Consider the following 17,059-nt stretch of genomic DNA (forward strand, 5'->3'; position numbering starts at 1 on the left):
TAGTTGTATATATATATTTTTTAAATTTTAAAAAAATATTTTTAATTGATTTAAGAGCGGAAGGGAAAGGGAGAGATAGAAACATCGATGAAGAGAATCATTAATTGGCCACCTCCTCCTGCACGCCCCCTTACTGGGAATCCAGCAGGTAATCCGGGGAATGTGCCCTGACCAGGAAGTGAACCATGACCTCTCAGTTCATAGATTGATGCTCAACCACTGAGCCATACCAGCCAGGCGGTTGTATAAACATTTTTGTTAAAGATAATGCAAGTAATTACCAGAAGAGCCCATAGATATTACAAAAAAACTATTGTTTCTGGAGAGCACTATTTATTCTCTTCATTATAAGCCTTTTATGCCATTTATTTTGAACTGTGCTCGTATTAATTTTTAAAAATTGTTACATATAAAAGTATTTTTACTGAGTTGTATAGACTCTATAGATCAGCAAAATAAAATTAAGTTAACCATATTTTCTTATAGTTTTCCATTGTAAAATATGAAGCATGTTTCTCTGAATTTAAAAAGTTGGTTGTCCAGGAAAAAAATGGCATTTAGAAAGGAAGAAACCAAAGGCAAAACAAATTTAAGGGAAACATACTTGCTGATAACAAATAGTAATTATACCATTCATAACAGCAGTATAGTATGTTATCTTTAACCAGAATACTAAAAGTCTGTAATTCGTAGCAGAAAAAAAAAAGAGCAGAAACAGTACACAATTTTAACTTCATGTTGTGGATTGTATAGCCCTATATCCCTGACTAAGCACCCTAAACTTTTAAACAATTTACTTTGAGGTTAAGAATCACTGACATTTGTGAGTCAAATGATCCAGGTTTCCTAAAGTATAGAAAATTCTCAGCTAAAATCTCTTAACATAAGAGATGCACTTTAGCCTATCTAATTGCAGTTAAAAGCACGGACTCTAAAGCCACACTGTCTAGATTTGCATTTATCTTCTACATTCTAGATGACTTTGGTCAAGTCGCTTAATCTTTCTGTGCCTCAATGGCTATAAAATGTGGAGAATAATATCTACCCTCAGAGTGTTATCAGAATTATAAAAGCTAATACACATGAAATGCTTAGAAGAGTACCTTTTTCTTTTTTAAAATATATTTTATTGATTTTTTACAGAGAGGAAGGGAGAGAGATAGAGAGTTAGAAACATCGATGGGAGAGAAACATCGATCAGCCGCCTCCTGCACATCTCCTACTGGGGATGTGCCCGCAACCCAGGTACATGCCCTTGACCGGAATCGAACCCGGGACCCTTCAGTCCGCAGGCCGACGCTCTATCCACTGAGCCAAACCGGTTTCGGCAAGAGTACCTTTTTCTATTTTCAAATTTTAATTCGGCCACATAATTTCCCAAGCGTTACCAAGAAATGTTTCTATGATGTAACTAAGTACTCCTCACTAACAGCCTGTTGCTAGATACATTGACCAGATAGATTACTAGTACATGTTTTTACTAACATGTCACTAAAGTTAATAATCTATACTAATGAAAGGGTAATATGCTAATTAGACCGGGAGACCTTCCAGACAAAGCCATGGTGGTGGTGCTGAGGCAGAGGCAATTAGGGGCGATCAGGCCAGGAGGGGAGGGCAATTGGGGGCGATCAGGCAGGCAGGCAGGTGAGTGGTTAGGAGCCAGCAATTTCGGATTGCGAGAGGGTAGTTGGACATCTCCTGAGGGGTCCCAGATTGGAAAGGGTGCAGGCCAGGCTGAGGGACACACACCTCGCCCCATGCAAGAATTTCATGCACCGGACCACTAGTCTACATATATAAAAGGCTAAGCGACCGGCCGACTGGCCAACTGGCCGGTAGGTATGATGCACCAGGGGGCAGACACTCAATGCAGGAGCTACCAAGCAACAGCAACTTTGCAGAGTGCCCTCTTGCACTGTGGGACCCCTCAGGGAATGTCAGAATTCTGGTTTCAGCCCGATCCCCGCAGACCAGGCCGAGGGACCCCATCTGCCAGAGGGACCCCACTCACTCTGCAGACGCCCTTCGAGCCCTGGCGCCACCAGGGAGGGACCACAGGAGGTTGGTTCCAGGGCGTATCTGGCCTGTCTCGCCCAGTCCCACCCCACCGGCCACCTTCTAATTAATTTCCTTTCAATGTGCACAAGTCCGTGCACTGGGCCTCTAGTAGTAGTAATAAAATCCATCCGTAGTACTAAAACCAACCCAGAGCTATACAGAGCATATTCTTTCACAAATATCTGCATCAAATCCTAAACGCTAGTCTGTCTGACTGAGAAGCAAAGAAAGAATACTCTCCCCCTTCATTAAACTCACAGACACAGAACATGTGGTTCTATCCTTCCCTATAATTCTTAATGCTCTCAGTATTAAGTTCTCTCTTCTTCCAAATCAACTCTGGTGTATTGTAGTATCAGTGGCATTTACTTATATTTCTGAAATAATAGATAGAAAAAGTTAAAAGATTTTGCTTAATTGTTAAATTGACACTTTTAACAGTTTTTAGTATCATATTTAGATAACTAGGCATTAGCCACACCTAGCTCCAATAATAGAGATGTTATTGATGGGAATATGCTAGACATTTTAAGGATCCTTCAAAGGTTGAGAAGTATAGTTCTAGATTAGATGATGAAAACAAATCAAGTAAGCCAGATTCTGTGAAATTAATTTATGATAAATAAGGTTCACCAGATATGAGAATAACTTAGATGTTCTTGTTCTAACTCGAAAGTGTAGCTAGAAATTTCAAATTTAGGACAACAGACCACTCGCCTAGCTCTTCAATGAGGAAAAGGTAGGTCAAAAAATGGAAATAGCTTTGTTGACAGTGGCATTTGCTTTAGCTGCAAATTTAATGAGAAAAACAAAAATCTATCACTGTTTGGATATGTATAGTGTGCTATAAAAATTAGACTACATGCCTATCTAAACTGTGACTAATATGACCTCAGGCTCTATTAGATCGTCGTCAAACTTTGACAGCTATGCTTTTATGCCAGAAAACAATGCTATATGAGATATGCAAGGAAAGAAAAATAAATATCACAAATTTTACATCGAGTAAAATTGACTTTCAAGTATAAAGAGTATAAACACACTCTATGAACATGCAAGACCTCAGGGAATATTGTTCCCATAAGCCCCTCCAGAGGAGCCAGACTTGAGACAAGAATGTTAGGAGTGAGGATGAGGAAGAAAATGAGAAAGGGTCTCCTGAATGAGAATACTGGAGAAATGACATTGGGAAGAGTAGAAACCTCATTCCCAATTGCCATCAGGGTCATTAGCTCAGATCCATCATGGACTGTCAAAAGCTAGAAACACCAGATTCTTGGGTATCAAAGATGCATTTAGCATGGGTCACAGAATTTGGAGAAACCCTAAGTCATGCCCTCTCGCTTAAACCACCACTCTCCCTTCTCAAGACTTCTTCTTTTTAAGGTATGGGCTTTAGCACGAAATAGACTTGAATTGACAGCTTGACTACTTACTGTGTGACCCTGACCTAATTATTTCTAAGAGTAATAAAAGCACCCATATCACAGAACTACTGTGTAGGTCAGTGTCTGATATCAAGTAAGTGCTTTAAAAGTATTAATTATCATTACCATTACAATCCACAAAACATACACCTTAGTCCAGTGGTTCTCAACCTTCCTAATGCCGCGACCCTTTAATACAGTTCCTCATGCTGTGGTGACACCCAACCATAAAATTATTTTCGTTGCTATTTCATAACTGTAATTTTGCTACTGTTATGAATCGTAATGTAAATATCTGCTATGCAGGATGTATTTTCATTGTTATAAATTGAACATAATTAAAGCATAGTGATTAATCACAAAAACAATATGTAATTATATACGTGTTTTCCGATGGTCTTAGGCAACCCCTATAAAAGGGTCGTTCGACCCCCAAAGGGGTCGCGGCCCACAGGTTGAGAACCGGTGGCTTAGTCTATCATAACTAACTTACTTAATACATAGATTAAATCCAATGTATTCAAATTGAAAAAAATATTTATAGTATGTTCCAGGATCAACTATTCATATATAAGTTGACAGATGAGAAAATATCTGACATTTGGAGAATGATTATTCTATGGATAACATCTTAAACTCCCAAGTTTTTCTAACTAAGCTTAGCTATATTTAAATATTCTTTAATAGCTTTTTCATTTCTGAAATCCTTTCAATGGCTTCTTCTTTTTTAAATTGATATTTAGAGAGCAAGGGAGAGGGAGAGAAACACCAATGCAACAGCAAATCATCAATACGCTGCCTCCTGCATAACCACTACTGGGAATGAGCCCACAAACCAGGCATGTGCCCTGACCAGGAATCAAACCAGCAACCTTTTGGTGCACAGGACAACGCTCAACCAACTGAGCCACACTGGCTAAGGTTCAATGGCTTCTGAAACTAGTAAACCAGGAAAAAAACACTTAACTAGATATTATCTGAATATTTTAGTTTATTTTACATAAATGTATACTTGCTTATATTTCAAATATAGCAAAATCACTGCCATTTATCTGAATTACCATCTCTTATAACTTGGTCAGACACATAACAGTGTTAGATAGCTTTACTGTGAAAAAAGGCCAATTCACTACAAAAACCTCAGATTGGAGTCTAATCCATAAAATTTCATTTTACTTTCCCAGTGTTGCCTAAGACTCCCTGGGCTGCTGTTGTTTTCCATATAATAAAATGCACTCATCTTATGTGTGTAGTTTGGTTGAGTTCTGATAATATATACACTTGTACAACCATCACGACAATAAAGACACAGAACATTTATATCACTTGAAAAAATTCCTTAATGCCCCTTTTAAGTCCATCTCGCCATCATCTCCAGGCTTAGGTAAACACTGATGTGCTGTCAGAACAGTTTTGCCTTTTCTAGAATTTCATGTAAATGAAACCATACAGTATGTACTCCTTCCTTTGTATCTGGCTTCTTTCATTAGCATGTTTCTGAAATCCACCCATGTTGTGTTTATTATCAGTTTGTTCCTTTTTATTGCTTCCATGGCTTTTAAAAACTCCAGTTCCTCTGAGATTTGGAAGGAGGGTGAGGCAAAACCTAAAGAAAGCACTGTAGGTACTGTGCAAAGAACATGTCACCAGCTACCTGATCATGTCCCATTAAAAGCTTAATACTATTATGTTAAGGTAAGAGAATTTTTCCCTTGACCATACAATAAATATTTCAGTTAATGTTGCTGAAATCAGAGGGAGTTCATGTCCTATCTGTATTTGACTACCTGAGATGAAGCAAGGGCTAAAGATACCTTGCTTGGATTTTGCCATGATTTTATGCTTGATTGTTTTACTACAAGACTGATTTCCAACATACTAACAGAGATCACCTTTTAAAATTCAGCAAAAAAGCCTGGGGGAAAAATAACTGCTATTCCTAATCTCAAATCGTTTTTCAATTACCTATGACAATAAAATAAGTTCAGGGCTACATGATTTTCTTCTAGTTGTTCTCTGCTCTCTCCTCCCTCCTAAAAATGGTTCCAGATTACAAAAAGCAAATTAAGAAAAATATCAGGTTTCATGAGGCTTTGAAAATAAAGTCTATTTATAGATCTGATTGCCACATTATTTTAGCACTATGTTTATGAGTAGTTAGCGAAGTGGAACAGAACATGATGCTAATGTATAGTTATAATCCTACTAGAGGCCTGGTGCACGAAATTCGTACATGGGTAGGGTCCCTAGCCGGAGATCAGGGCCGATCTGTGGGGTGACCAGCGGGGCAACTGGGTGGCCCCCACTGACACCCGCCTTGGCCGGCCTGGCGCTGCCTGCTTGCCGGCCCCACCCCCCACCACCAGTCACCTCCCTCTATGGGGCGACAGGCGGGGTGACTGGGGGGTCCCCACTGGCACCCACCTTGGCTGGCCTGGGGCCTGCAGGCCGGGGGCAACTCCTTCATTGAGCGTCTGCCCCCTAGTGGTGAGTGCACGTCAAGGCAAGCGATCATTCCGCCATTCGGTCTATTTGCATATTAGGCTTTTATTATATGGGATTATCCATAAGTGAGTTTACCCTGGGGCATGGTAGTAGTATGACCACATATATAGACTGTTTCATATTTAATGTTTGTCATGATATAATCTATAGCCAAATCAGAATGAAAATCACCAATATTCCCAGCATAACAACTCAAACACTGATCAGTCTTGCTTGGTGGAATTAGCTACTGCTTGACAGAATTAGCTCATACATCAGTCTGGTCCTAAAAAGTAGGATTGCTGTACTGGTACTTCGCACTATTGATAACTCCTCCCTTGCTGAAACTCTACACTTCTGTTGACTCTCAAAACACAAGCAATTGAAACACATTCACATTCTTTTTCCTTCAGACTCTTACATTCAAGGGGGAAGTGGGCCCTCCAAAACAGTTAATTAGCCTTGACTCAAGAACATAGCATCTCCCCCCTGATCCAATCTCATTGCTTTAGCAATCACATCTATTTTTTTAAACATGTTTTGACTGATTTCAGAGAGGAAGGAAAGAGGAAAAGAAACATCAACGATGTGAATCACTGATCATCTGCCTTAAGCCCGCAACCCCGGCATGTGCCCTGACCAAGAATCAAACTGGGAATTGAATTGTGACCTCCTGGTTAATGGGGTCGATGCTCAACCACTGAGCCACTCCGGCTGGGTAATCACTTCTATATTGTGCACCTTCATGTCTCAACCTATTTTTACTACCTACCTATTAGTTTATTACTTGTCCAACCACTACACACTAGTCACTATGTTCCATCAAGTATCTCTCATAACCTTCATCCTAATATTGAGCATAGTCTCGCTTTGTCTCAATTATCTAATTGTCTCCTATTTGGGTTCAACTCATTTCAAATCACCTTCCTTCAAACCACCCTGAGGATTACCATCAGTTTGACTTCCCTAAAACATATCTTAAGTGTCCCAAAAAGATTTAATGGTTTCCTAGTCCCCAACTGACATTAAGCACAAAATATCTAGTCTGGAACTTTCCTCTCCGTGTAGGCCTTACACAGGCCAAGTCCATCATGCTCATTTCCCACCTCACAATTAGTTTTTCCTACCTTCTTTTGAGCTAACCTATGAAATAATAGCTCCTTCATGAAGACATCCCCAACCCTTCATCCCAACCTCTTATCACTCCTATACAGGTATCTGTATTCCTTTTAACATTTATCCCCTCCTACCCTACCCTGTAACATTGGCACCTAGCAGGTACTGAGTAAAACACACATTAAGTTAAAAGATACTTCAAGAAAGGATATCCTAGTCAGCCATTCCAACCTTCCCCCCAAAAATATTTAATTGGCAGAGAACTAAAAATTTATTGGAACACTGGTTAATCTCCATCATCTGCTGTAACAATTAAGTACAAGCAGTTCTTGATTTTCAGCAATTTTACTGTTGGTGTTAAAGCACCCAGCCAATTACATCCACTTACTCCAGACAGAGGACACACTAGTGAATTTAACACTTGGTTTGTCCAGTTGCTCTGCATAAAGCATCCCCACCCCTACAGAACTTTTTGAGCAACTCTTTGGCCCTAGGCCACAATCCATTCAGTCTAGCTCTTCCTAGGGGTCCTTGGGCTTACAATTAAGGAAAGAAGTAAGACCAAGCTGTAAAAAGGAAGAGTCTGGAGGAAAATATACATATTCAAAGGAATGTTTACCTTAAGTATAAAGCTCTGTCTCACCCATTCCCACCTTACTATTCAAGTACTAGGCTTCCAAGCATTCACTTCAATCTAAATATTTTTGGAGTTATTTTATTTTTTAAATATGTATTGATTTTAGAGCGAGAAGCAGCGAGAGGAATAGCAAGATAGAAACATCAATCAGCTACCTCCTGCAGGCCCCCCACTGGGGATTAAGCTGGAAACCCGGGCATGTGCCCTGACCAGGAATCAAGCCAGCCAGTGACGTCCTGGTTTATGGGTTGACGCTCAACCACTGAGCCACACTCCCCAGACTGGAGTTATTTTAAAACTGCCTTTAAATTAAAATGTATGTCATTTTACAGATACATCAAGTTAATCCTTAAAACCCATAAACACAATTAACACAAACATCAGAATGCAAATGGCAAAATAAATTAGTATTTATGTCTATAAGAGCTTATCATTAGGAAAATAGGGCAAATGATAATAGCAAATACACAAAGAGAGAAATTCAAATGGCCAAAAACACATAAGAATGTTCAGCCTCACTAGTAAAATGCAAATTTCCTAACAAGAAAATTAATATGAAGATACAAAATTAGACACAATGAGCCCAGCAGGCATGGCTCAGTGGTTGAACGCTGACCTATGAACCAGGAGGTTACAGTGTGATTCCCAGTCATGAGACATGCCCAGATTGCAGGCTGGATCCCCAGTGGGGGGTGTGCAGGAGGCAACCTATCAATGATCATCTGTTATCACTGATATTTCTATGTCTTTCTCCTTCTTCCTTCCTCTCTAAAATAAATAAAAATACATATTTTTTAAAAGTCACAATGAAATAGCATTTCTCTTTCATCAGAATGAAGGATGGGGGAGATGGTTAATACCAAATGTAGACAAGGACATAGAGCTGTGCCATCTCATGCAGTAGCTTCTTACTAGCCACATATGGCTAGTCAGAATTTGAAATATGGCTAATCCAAACTGAAATTTACTGATAAGTATAAAATACATGCAATATTTCAAAGATTTAATAGGAAAAGAGTGCAAAAATAACTCATCAATTTTTGCTGAAATTGTTTTGCTATACCAGATTAAATAAACTATATTACAATCAACTTGGCTTGTTCCTTTTTTGTTAATGTGGCACTAGAAAAATTTAAGTTACATGAATGGCTGACATTGTTTTTATACAGGACAGTGCTGATAATGACAGAGAGCAACAGAAAGTTTTACATACCACTGCTGGAAATACATATTGGTACTTTGGAGAGAAATTTGGAAATATCTAGGTAGGCTGTAAGATGAGACTCGCTTACAATTCAACTATTAATACTCCTAAGTATGTGCTGTGGAGAAACTGTCACACATACATACATGTAAATTATGTTTTAGCTCCATTGTTTATAATTACAAAAATAATTCAAATGTCCATCCAAAGAGCCTAGACAAAATGTCTTATAATCATACAATGGAATACTATGTAATATATATGTAATACTATTTTTAAAAATGGAATAGAGCAACAAAACCTCATAAAAATGTTAAATGAAAATGCAAAAAAAGAGATTCCAAATATGATCATGTACAAACACTACAAAATCTCTTAAAACAGTACACTATGTTATTCAAACATAGATACAAGGGGGTGGGGGACTAATGGGATAAGGATACATATGTAAAACCTTAATCAATAAAGAAAAAAACAAAAAAATAAATTTTTTTTCCAAATTAAACAAATATACATACAACATACTTATATGGTGGTAATGTATGTGAGGGTAGGCACAAAATTTAGGATAGTAGGAAAGAAAGGATGGGATACAGGAAGATTATATATAGAAGGGCTTCAACTATACTTTGGTGTTCATTATTCCTTATAACATTTTTATGACTGCTATGTTTTTAATACATGAATTTGTATACCATGTATAACATTAACTGGTTATACTTTATGGTTTGGGGGACATAAGCAAAAACTTCACAATTTCAACCATGTTAAAAGCAATTATCCTTTGAATAATATTACAGAGTGTAGGAGAAACTACATATAAACACCAAATATATAAACACCAATTTTATACCATCACTTACCACTACAATGAGAAAAAGGAAACAATATGTACATCCTAGATAAAGAGTCAGCAAATTTTCTTAAAAGAAACTAATAATATATATTTGGAGCTTTGCAGGGCCATACAGTTTCTGTCACAACCACCTAATCCTGCCATAGTAGTGAAAAAGCAACCATAGATAAATATGTAAACAAATGAACATGGCTGTGTTCCAATAAAACTTTATTTACAAAAATAGGCAGCAGGCCAAATGTGGCCAATGAACCACAGTTTGACTCAATGGAAATCCAGCTTTAAAAATCAGTAAATCCATTAAGTGAAAGTCTGAAGGAGAAATAATTTGCAATGGTAACAAAACATGCCATGAATAACCTGGCAATTACAAAAGAGAAAATGTTCCTTGTCCACTGAGACATGTAGCAGTCATCACCTCAACTCTGTGACCAAACTTAGCACCATATTAACATTTAAAAAAAATTTTTTTAATTGATTTCAGAGCGGAAGGGAGAGGGGGAGATAGAAACATCAATGATGAGAGAGAACCATTGATCAGCATGCTCCCTAAACTGGGGATCGAGCCTGAAACATGAGAATGTGCCCTGACCAGGAATTTAAATATGACCTCCTGGTTCATAGGTTGACACTCAACCACTTAGCCACACCGGCCAGGCCATCAGAGTTTTGATAAAAGTGATAAATACAGTTATAAAAATATACTAAATGTGAAACTAGTAATTTGAAGCCTTCTTTGGGTGCTATAAATTAGGTCTCTTAGATTGTGAATGGAACTAGTGTTCATTTTTATATTGGGGCACTGAAATAAATACACAAGTTGATTTGCTTAAAAACATCTGTTCACTGCAACAAGCAAGATCACATGACACTCTGACTCAATGATTCACAAATGAAAGCAAAAAAAACAAAAAAAACACAAAACCCATTATGCATTAAAATAAAAACAAAGACCAAAGATCTCTCATACTTAAGTGTGCAATGTTTGTGTGAACTCAGCAGGAGATATCTTTACGAAGCTGAACCATCACTAGGAAAGAAAAAAACTGAGCATCTGCTTGGTAGCTAAATGCAATAGGACATCCTCATGCAAAAATTTACAATGCAGGAAAACAAAAGCACAACTTTGAGTAATAAACCACAGTTATGGAATTAAGGGAAGCATTAACAAATATACAGAAAGACCAATTTGAGCACAATAAACTAAGTCAGCTTGGCTCCATCAGCTATCTTCAACAGGATTGCCTAATAACCAGAGAACAGAAGTAGCAGTTACAACTCAGTTTTTTCAGACACTATTATTAATTTTTCAGCTATACAGTACTCACTAAGAACAGAAACAGGGTCTTTTCCAAACACAAATCACAACATATATTTTATATGTATGTCTCAAGTCATTCAGGCCAGATTTGTTAAAAATCCTGTTCACCCTGCTCCCATTATCTCACCTTTTCTCCCATTCTACTGCCCAGGAACTCATCTACTCAACGTTGAACAGTAAATGGAAACACCTGAAGCCCCCAGCTTTCTTCATGCCTAATATAGCAATCTTTTTTCTATCTCTGGCTTATTTTTTTAAAAAATATTTTTATTGATTTTTTGAGAGAATGGAAGGGAGAGAAACATCGACATGAGAATGGAACATCTGTAGGCTCTCCCCAGCACACTCCCTACTAGGGATCGAGCCTGCAACCCAGGCATGTGCCCTGACTGGGAATCAGACCACCAACCTTTCGGTGCATGGGACGATGCCCAACCAACAGAGCCACATCACTGGCCAGGGCTCTTTATTTTTAATCTTAAGTAGAACAATATTTCCCCCTTCCTACTTTCTCTGTTCATATTCCAGTTTTTGTCCAGTTACAGAAAAACTCTTCTCTCTCTCTTGTTAAAAATAGTGAATTTCTGCCTGGCCAATGTGGTCCAGTTGGCTGAGTGTTGTCCCAGGCACCAAGTTCGATTCCTGGTCAGGACACATGCCGGGATTTTGGGTTCGATTCCCAGTAGTGGGCATGTAGGGAGCAGCCCATTGATATTCCCACCTTTCCCTCTCCTTTCCTCTCTCTGAAATCAATAAAAACATTTTTTTTAAAAAAAGTGATCCAATTACAGCTTTTAAGTAGTTCAGAAAACACCACAGATCCCAAATTTTCCAATCATAATTTAAGCCACCACAAAGAAACAGAGTTGTAATGTAAATTAAGGAAGAGTGTTTGTTATCAAATGGAATATCTATGAGGGCAGAGATTTTGTCTTTTTTTAAAATATATTTCTTTATTGATTTCACAGAGGAAGGGAGGAGATATAGAAACATCAATGATGAGAGAGAATCATCGATCGGCTGCCTCCTGCACGCCCCCTACTGGGGATCGAGCCTGCAACCCAGGTACGTGCCCTTGGCCGGAATCGAACCTGGGACCCTTCAGTCCGCAGGCTGAAGAGCGAAGCCGGCTAGGGCGAGATTTTGTCTGTTTTGTGCAGTCTCCAGCCTGGAATAGTGCCTTGCATATTAGAAGGCACTCAGTAAATGTAAAAATACTAATTGGGGGTAGAAGTTACCCATAAACCAAATACTATTAAACGGTACTGAATTTTGTACTTTTCTGTGGATTGCTAGCCTGGAGTAAGTAAAAGTAATAGGAAACCTCTCATATCTATACTTGATCTCCCCTCCCATACAGTTTATTATTTAGAGTTGTTTTGAGTTAATTATTTCCTCTCTGTAAGGGACAAAGAAGGGTCACCTGTGTTCAATAGATAACACCAGTTAACTCAGATATGACTGCTTTAATTAGAAGAGGGGGAAAAGCAAAACTCTTTGCCAAGAAAGGTTAAGCACCCACGAGCAATATGGATACTCCTAGATTCTCCTACTCATAAGAACATCTATTAACTATCTCTTTTCAATGTTAGGAGTACACTTATATACATACCTACATCAAGAAAACAAAATGCAATTAGATTTAAGAATCAGTGACATTACTTTCAAGCTTTAAAGTTCTCTGAAATCCGTCAGAACTTCTTAAATTATATACCCTTTATCAAACCTGCTTCTTCTCAGGTACAGCAGTCTCCCTTGATCCATGGAAGACCCATTCCTAGATCCCCCAATGGATGTCTGAAGCTGCAGATAGTACTGATTCATATATATGTGCATTTTTCCTATCATACATACATATTTTAAAGTTTAATTTATAAATTAGGCACAGTAAGAGATTGACAATTGAATTATAACAAGATACTGTAATAAAAGTTATGAGTATGATCTCTCTCAAACTATCATATTGTACTGTGCTCACTCTTCTAGTGTGATGATGTGAAATGATAAAGTGCCTTTGGGATGAGATGAAGTGATGTGGATATGATGGATAAAAGGATAATTTACATAGATAGTACTAGGAAATGGGTCTAGCTTTTATCACCCTACTCAGAATGGTGTGTAATTTAAAACTTACGAATTGTTTATTTCTGGAATTTTCCATTTAATTGAAATTGGGAAAAGCAGAACCGCGGATATGAGGGGACTACTGTATGTACTACCTATAAACAAAATCTATTCACTTGTTTTTTTCATCATAAATTTGATTATACCTGATAACCACATTATGAAAGTGTTCCATGAAGGAAACGGTTTTTCATGTTTCTATCATACAAATGCACTTCTCATTCACAACCTATTTTGAAGTGGAGGACATTCTACATAGAGAGAGAGCACAGCAATACTACCAACGTCTTATCCTTCCTATATCACTGCCAATAAATAATTGGTCCCATTACTAAGAGTAAAGATAAGTTCCTTAATATCCAATAGAAGTCTGCCAAGGTTTGTCTCTCTCTCCTTTAACTATCACATCATAGTTGATCTTTTGTCCAAAAGGATACAAAACAAGTTTCCAACTAGTGTTACGTTTCTAAACTTTAAGATCTTTAATTTTTAAGAAACAAATCAATTTAAAGCTAATAAATATAATCTTGGATTTCAACATACCCCAAAAGAAAACTTTGAATTCATTTTATTAGCAAGCGAATAATAAACTAATAAGTAGGTTATAAAAGCTTTAAATTGGTAAACTGTGCTTTAAATATTAAACTGTGTTAAGTATCTAAATATATTAACTTAAAAAATATTATATAGTTGATTGTTAACTTTGTAAGTTAAGTAAGCTAATTACAAAGGGAGTCATTGTAAAAGGTATATGTTGTGACAAGAAATAAGATACTAGCATACTTAAATTAACCTAAAAACAAACAAATGTTATTTGTTTTTAGCTTTTAATTGATTTGAGAGAGAGAGGGAGAGAAACATCAATTTGTTGTTCCACTTACTTATGCATTCATTGGTTGATTTTTTTAAAAAATATATTTTTATTGATTTCAAAGAGAAAAGGAGAGGGAGAGAGAGAAACATCAATAATGAGAGAGAATCATTGATTGGCTGCCCCCTGCATGCCCCCCCCCCCCCCAAATGGGGATCCAGCCCACAACCCAGGCATGTGCCCTGACTGGGAATTGAACTGTGACCTCCTGGTTCATAGATCGATGCTCAACTACTGAGCCACCCCTGTGAGGCCATTGGTTGACTCTTGTAAGTGCCAGGGACCAAACCCACATCTTTGGTGGATTGGGATGACACTGTAACCAACTGAACTAACAGGCCAGGGCAAAAGTTATTTTATGTAAACATGTTACCAATAAAAACAAAGACAGATTATGTACCCTTTCTTTACCCATACTTGTTAGACAGCTGCTAGAAGCTAACAAGCTGTCATTTTATAAATTTTATGGCAATCAAGCAAACACTACAAAAACCAGTATTTCCAAAATCTACCCTACTTTAACTTTCACTGTTTATTTTGCGTACAGGATAGGGAGATGGGAAGTATTTTAGGTTATAATTCCAGAGTTTACCCAGTTTGTAGGAATCTTATCTCAGTATGCCCAATTAATTCATTATCTTAACCCACAATTTTGCTGATACCATATATATATATATATATATATATATATATATATGCACACATGTTATACACATTCTATAAAAGCAAATATAAATATCAGTATTGTTTCATTCCAAATTCTAAAATTAGTTCACTTAAGGAAAAAATAAAAAGAATCATTACTGAAAATCCAAAAATAACCGTATTCCCCCAAATTCTCTTACTGCTAATTGTAATTTTATATTTAAGCTAAATATTATTTTACTGAATTTTCTTTTTGGAATAAAAACAAAACACGTTATTATAACTCAGATACTACCAGCTGTTTCCCAAATGAAAATCTGTGAACTTGTAAATGGCATATTTCACAGGAAAGTGAACTACCTTGTTATATTTTAATAAGTTAATTTTATTCACCTTATTAATATCTTAGGACCGCTGTAGAGTTAGAATTATATTATTTTCTATGCTAGGTAATGTCATAAAATACTTGTTATATATAATATACAAATATTCATATAATGTAAGTAATATTTGTAACTAACACCAATGAATGTGGAAGGGGGAGGGGAATTCACTCTCAGTATCATATAAATGTTTACCAACCCATTTACAAGGGCATGTTTGAAATCCTCCCACTATTGGCTCAGCCAGTTCTTAATGAATCTCCACAATTGCTCACTATCCCATGGCAAATTCTACTCTTCCACAAGTGCCATTGAATTTTAATTCAAGACTCCATTAAAGATGTACATTATAGGAAAATAAACTTTCAACAGGTGTCACTCTTTCTGATCATGTCAACTTGTGAATTAGGTGTTCTTAGAAACAGCTATTTAGACGCTACACCATTCCTTCAGATGATGTAATCTTAAGGAATTTGGTAATTATAATATGTGAATTACTAACATAAATAGTATTCACTGACATGATTGACTGTCAGATAAACTGAAAAGGCTTTCACCTATTCCTGGAGTCTTCAAAGAAATAAGACACCCAGTATTAAGAAAACAGGTGTTGAAAGCTCTGCTGGTCACCTCTAAGGGAATTACCACAACGTGAACACATCCAAAGGTTAATGTACAAGAAACTGGATAGATCTTGGCTAATGAGTATAAAAGATCAAATAAAAATACTACTCCATCTTGATACTTCAACATAAAAAAACACTGCAGAAACTGTGATAAGACGTTATGAGAGCAAAAATAAATGAAGAGGAGCAAACACAAACAAGCATTAAAAAAGAGACAAAGAAGACATTGAGAGAAGGTTAAGCAGCTCAGTAAAATTTCGGATTATTCCGGAAAGAAAATCTGTTGACTAAAAAAAATAAATTCTGTTCTACATACTTTTAAAAGTTCTACTAAAACATTTGTACACTCAGGAGGCAAAAAAAAAAAAAAAATCTTTTAAAAATTACCATTTTAACAGTATAACTTCAATTATACACATATTTTTAAAAGGCTTGTACATTTGGAAAGGACTATAATAATTAGAATAACTTGCCTCACTATTTACTTAGAAATGCTCTATTTAAAAGTAGGCCAATAATAGGAACTCTGCTATTGCACAACAGAGAAAGTAAATGAAATGTCTATTAACATTCAGTGTCGATGGCACGTTTCTCCATCTCCTAGAACAGACTGACTTATATTATCTACCCTGAACAATTACCACTTCTACATCCATCCAGTAGCTCAAATAAAATGAGTTCCTGTGTTAATCCCACAATAAACCTCAGTAATTCTCACATCACAGTTGTAAACGTTTGTTAAAAGAAAAAGAATGTTTTTTCCCAAAATAGCTATATAACACAAAAACTACTCAAATTCCTAAATAATCCTTTTATAAGACTCCTGCCAGCTTTATTTTGATACATTAAACACGTAGAGCCTATTTTAAAAGGTTTTTTAACTGTGACATCATCAAAACACCTACCTAGCTGTTCTTAACGTCTTGTTTTTAAAGTTTTCGAGTTGTTTTTAAGCCAACTTGAAGACTGATGAGTCTGAGCCACTATCAAACGCTTAAGAAGCATTTTTGCCAAATAAGATGGGCGAATGTTCTAGTTCTGCTAAATCTGACATTAGAGGTCATGTAACTAAAAAAAAATTAAGTATTTTCAACCGTCATTGAGCCCTTCATTTTAAATACTACTTCGGTGTTACTTTCACAGTCTACATTTGGTAATATAATTTTTTAAGGGCGTTAGGCCCAGTTACATTATCTAAAAAAAACAAAACACACCCCACTGATCTGCCACATAGAGCTGGCGAGTCTACTCGCCATGGGCCTCGGGTGCATACGAGTACTGACGGTAGAAATTTCATGTAAGAA

The 17,059-nt window shown here is 36.9% G+C and overlaps 1 protein-coding gene across 4 annotated transcripts in view; it reads right to left on the reverse strand.

Annotated features, from left to right (window-relative positions):
- PPM1B (protein phosphatase, Mg2+/Mn2+ dependent 1B) overlaps positions 1–17,059 on the reverse strand; it is a 70,277-nt gene that overhangs the window by 52,463 nt on the left and 755 nt on the right. The window lies entirely within an intron of this gene.

The sequence above is a fragment of the Myotis daubentonii genome, chromosome 12, assembly GCF_963259705.1.
Source record: "Myotis daubentonii chromosome 12, mMyoDau2.1, whole genome shotgun sequence".
Lineage (NCBI taxonomy): Eukaryota > Metazoa > Chordata > Mammalia > Chiroptera > Vespertilionidae > Myotis > Myotis daubentonii.